The sequence below is a fragment of the Scyliorhinus torazame genome, chromosome 14 (assembly GCF_047496885.1).
Source record: "Scyliorhinus torazame isolate Kashiwa2021f chromosome 14, sScyTor2.1, whole genome shotgun sequence".
NCBI lineage: Eukaryota > Metazoa > Chordata > Chondrichthyes > Carcharhiniformes > Scyliorhinidae > Scyliorhinus > Scyliorhinus torazame.
In genome coordinates this window covers 4,555,141-4,559,894 of record NC_092720.1, presented here as the reverse complement: position 1 = coordinate 4,559,894, position 4,754 = coordinate 4,555,141, and positions in this window count along the sequence as shown.

Here is a 4,754-nt window from a genome sequence, read left to right as displayed (position 1 = left end):
GATATTAAAGGATGTGGGGAGTGAGGGCGCGGGTGGGATTAGACTGAGTGGGATATTAAAGGGTGCGGGGAGTGAGGAGGAGAGTGCGATTAGGCTGGGTGAGATATTAAAGGGTGCGGGGAGTGAGGGGGAGAGTGAGATTAGACTGGGTGGGATATTAAAGGGTGTGGGGAGTGAGGGGAGAGTGGAATTAGACTGGGTGTGGTATTAAAGGGTGTGGTGAGTGAGGGGGAGATTGGGATTAGACCGGTGGGATATTAAAGGGTGTGGGGAGTGAGGGGGAGAGTGGGATTAGACGGGTGGGATATTAAAGGGTGTGTGGAGTGAGGGGCAGCGTGGGATTAGACTGGGTGGGATATTAAAGGATGTGGGGAGTGAGGGCGCGGGTGGGATTAGACTGAGTGGGATATTAAAGGGTGCGGGGAGTGAGGAGGAGAGTGCGATTAGGCTGGGTGAGATATTAACGGGTGCGGGGAATGAGGGGGAGAGTGGGATTAGACTAGGTGGGATATTAAAGGGTGCGGGGAGTGAGGGGGAGAGTGAGATTAGACTGGGTGGGATATTAAAGGGTGTGGGGAGTGAGGGGAGAGTGGGATTAGACTGGGTGTGGTATTAAAGGGTGTGGTGAGTGGGGGAGATTGGGATTAGACGGGTGGGATATTAAAGGGTGTGGGGAGTGAGGGGGAGAGTGGGATTAGAGTGCGTGTGGGGAGTGAGGGGAGAGTGGGGTTAGACTGGTTGGGATATTAAAGGGTGTGGGGAGTGAGGAGGAGAGTGGGATTAGACTGGGTGGGATATTAAAGGGTGTGGTGAGTGAGGGAGAGAGTGGGATTAGACTGGGTGGGATATTAAAGGGTGTGGTGAGTGAGGGAGAGAGTGGGATTAGACTGGGTGGGATATTAAAGGGTGTGGGGAGTGAGGAGGAGAGTGGGATTAGACTGGGTGGGATATTAAAGGGTGTGGGGAGTGAGGGGAGATTGGGATTAGACTGGGTGGGATATTAAAGGGTGTGGTGAGTGAGGGGGAGAGTGGGATTAGACTGGGTGTGGGGAGTGAGGGGAGAGTGGGGTTAGACTGGCTGGGATTAGACCGGGTGTGGGGAGTTTTAAACGCATAGCTAGTGTCAAATGATCACTTTTCTTTTTTTAAACATCTTTAATTGGATTCGATTGTTTGAACCCACACCTTTCATCTGGAACGGTTAAAATCTGACCAATCATTCTGATAAAACTCGATGATGTTTTGACCCTTGTTGCATGAAGTGTTTGTGAACAGATGATTTAATAGTCGCTGCACAGTTTTTAACTGAAATGGTTTTTATATTCTGAATCAGATTTGGTTAATTACCTGGAACAACCCCAGTTTTGACAAAAGATAATCGCAGTCACACCTTCCAGAACCATCCAACTCCTAAACAAAAGAAGAAAGAATCTGTGTGTGAGTTTGAGCGCCCATCCATCCCACCACATAATTGATGTCAGTCTCCTTTTCAAAGAGGTGCAGCTATTAAAACAGAAATTAATTCCAATGTGGTTTTCTCCACACTGGGTGCAGTTTGTGAAAGGTGTGTCAATACAAAGTAATGACGACACGGTCAACGTGATGTTCTCCCAGACTACTCAGTAATTAGAAAGTAACCTTCAGTCCACAGCGCGAGTCCACAGCGAAATGCTCAGACTGAGAGTGAAGTTGCCTCTGGCCTGTTAAACATTTCATCCGATGTAACTGCACCTTTCCAATTGCCCTGATTCTTCATCTTATCCAGTAAATGTTTTCCACATGTCTCGGGGCACAGACAAGGAGTGTTCCTCTCTCAGGAAATGTGTTTATGTTGGCAGCCCGCTGATTACTGGTTGGTGATTTGTCCTCTGCCCTGGAAGTTGTGAGATTTAAATTATATTCCTGATCAGCAATTGTAACAATTCCCCCTGTCCAGTGCAGAAAGCTCCACCCCAGCAAATCCATGCTGATCAATCAGCTCTCGGTGCAGCAGTGCTGAGGGCGCAGTGTCAATGGCCAGAATGCCAAGCTGCCTCAGCTCAGCAAGATCAACACAGCCCAGGGATGGGAACGGGAGACAGGTGTGCGGGCGAGGCATTCCACATTCCAGCACTGTCATCGTTACCCAGAGATTTACAGCTCTTTTCAAAAGCCCTAGAGGAGTACAGAATGTGCAAGGGGGAACTTAAAAAGGAAATTAGGAGAGCAAAGAAACGGGACATGAAAGGGACACCGGCAGCTTGTCATAACCTCCACCAGGATCACGGGCAAACCATTGTCGACCTTCGCGTGAGAAACGTGGAGTACGGGCCTGCCAGGTAGCAGGTCACTCAGCTGGAGCTCATTAGACCAAAACATAAAAGCCGGCCCAAGCAGAGCCTGGAGTTGTTGGTTGTCTGAATGGGGCCTGTGATTGTGGAGAGTTACTGCCGTGGACAGAGGATTGTAAACCGTTTAAAATTATTCCTTGTTCCAGTACCGCTGGATTCCTCGGTCATTCGACTGGCGACGAGGACAAAGTCGATTCCAGGCTCGCTTGTGGAAATGCCCAGCTGGCCCAGCTGACATAAAAGTTAAAAATGGCGCTGTGGGGTAAGATGGTGCTGTTGGCTAAGATGGCACTGTTGGGTAAGATGGCGCTGTGGGTAAAGGTGGTGCTGTTGGGTAAGGTGGCGCTGTTGGGTAAGATGGCGCTGTTGGTTAAGATAGCGCCGTGGGGTTAGATGGCGCTGTTGGGTAAGATGGCGCCATGGGGTTAGATGGCGCTGTTGGGTAAGAGGGTGCTGTTGGGTAAGATGGCGCTGTGGGGTAAGATGGCGCTGCTGGGTAAGATGGCGTTGTTGGGTAAGAGGGTGCTGTTGGGTAAGATGGCGCCGTGGGGTTAGATGGCGCTGTGGGGTAAGGTGGCGCTGTTGGGTAAGATGGCGCTGTTGGGTAAGATGGCGCTGTGGGGTAAGATGGCGCTGTTGGTTAAGATAGCGCCGTGGGGTTAGATGGCGCTGTTGGGTAAGATGGCGCCATGGGGTTAGATGGCGCTGTTGGGTAAGAGGGTGCTGTTGGGTAAGATGGCGCTGTGGGGTAAGATGGCGCTGCTGGGTAAGATGGCGTTGTTGGGTAAGAGGGTGCTGTTGGGTAAGATGGCGCCGTGGGGTTAGATGGCGCTGTGGGGTAAGGTGGCGCTGTTGGGTAAGATGGCGCTGTTGGGTAAGATGGCGCTGTGGGGTAAGATGGCGCTGTTGGTTAAGATAGCGCCGTGGGGTTAGATGGCGCTGTTGGGTAAGATGGCGCTGTTGGGCAAGATGGTGCTGTTGGTTAAGATGGTGCTGTTGGGTAAGATGGCTCTGTTGGGTAAGATGGCGCTGTTGGGTAAGATGGCTCTGTTGGGTAAGATGGCTCTGTTGGGTAAGATGGCGCTGTTGGGTAAGATGGCTCTGTTGGGTAAGATGGCGCTGTTGGGTAAGATGGCGCTGTTGGGTAAGATGGCGCTGTTGGGTAAGATGGCGCTGTTGGGTAAGATGGCTCTGTTGGGTAAGATGGCGCTGTTGGGTAAGATGGCGCTGTTGGGTAAGATGGTGCTGTTGGGTAAGATGGCTCTGTTGGGTAAAATGGCGCTGTTGGGTAAGATGGCTCTGTTGGGTAAGATGGCGCTGTTGGGTAAGATGGCGCTGTTGGGTAAGATGGCTCTGTTGGGTAAGATGGCGCTGTTGGGTAAGATGGCGCTGTTGGGTAAGATGGCGCTGTTGGGTAAGATGGCTCTGTTGGGTAAGATGGCGCTGTTGGGTAAGATGGCGCTGTTGGGTAAGATGGCGCTGTTGGGTAAGATGGCGCTGTTGGGTAAGATGGCTCTGTTGGGTAAGATGGTGCTGTTGGGTAAGATGGCGATGTTGGGTAAAATGGTGCTGTTGGGCAAGATGGTGCTGTTGGGTAAGATGGTGCTGTTGGGTAAGATGGCTCTGTTGGGTAAGATGGCGCTGTTGGGTAAGATGGCTCTGTTGGGTAAGATGGCGCTGTTGGGTAAGATGGCGCTGTTGGGTAAGATGGCTCTGTTGGGTAAGATGGCGCTGTTGGGTAAGATGGCTCTGTTGGGTAAGATGGCACTGTTGGGTAAGATGGCGCTGTTGGGTAAGATGGTGCTGTTGGGTAAGATGGCTCTGTTGGGTAAAATGGCGCTGTTGGGTAAGATGGCTCTGTTGGGTAAGATGGCGCTGTTGGGTAAGATGGCGCTGTTGGGTAAGATGGCTCTGTTGGGTAAGATGGCGCTGTTGGGTAAGATGGCGCTGTTGGGTAAGATGGCGCTGTTGGGTAAGATGGCTCTGTTGGGTAAGATGGCGCTGTTGGGTAAGATGGCGCTGTTGGGTAAGATGGCGCTGTTGGGTAAGATGGCGCTGTTGGGTAAGATGGCTCTGTTGGGTAAGATGGTGCTGTTGGGTAAGATGGCGATGTTGGGTAAAATGGTGCTGTTGGGCAAGATGGTGCTGTTGGGTAAGATGGCGCTGTTGGGTAAGATGGCGCTGTTGGGTAAGATGGCGCTGTTGGGTAAGATGGCTCTGTTGGGTAAGATGGCGCTGTTGGGTAAGATGGCGATGTTGGGTAAAATGGTGCTGTTGGGCAAGATGGTGCTGTTGGGTAAGATGGCGCTGTTGGGTAAGATGGTGCTGTGGGGTAAGATGGCGCTGTTGGGTAAGATGGCGCTGTTGGGTAAGATGGTGCTGTTGGGTAAGATGGTGCTGTTGGGTAAGATGGTGCTGTTGCAT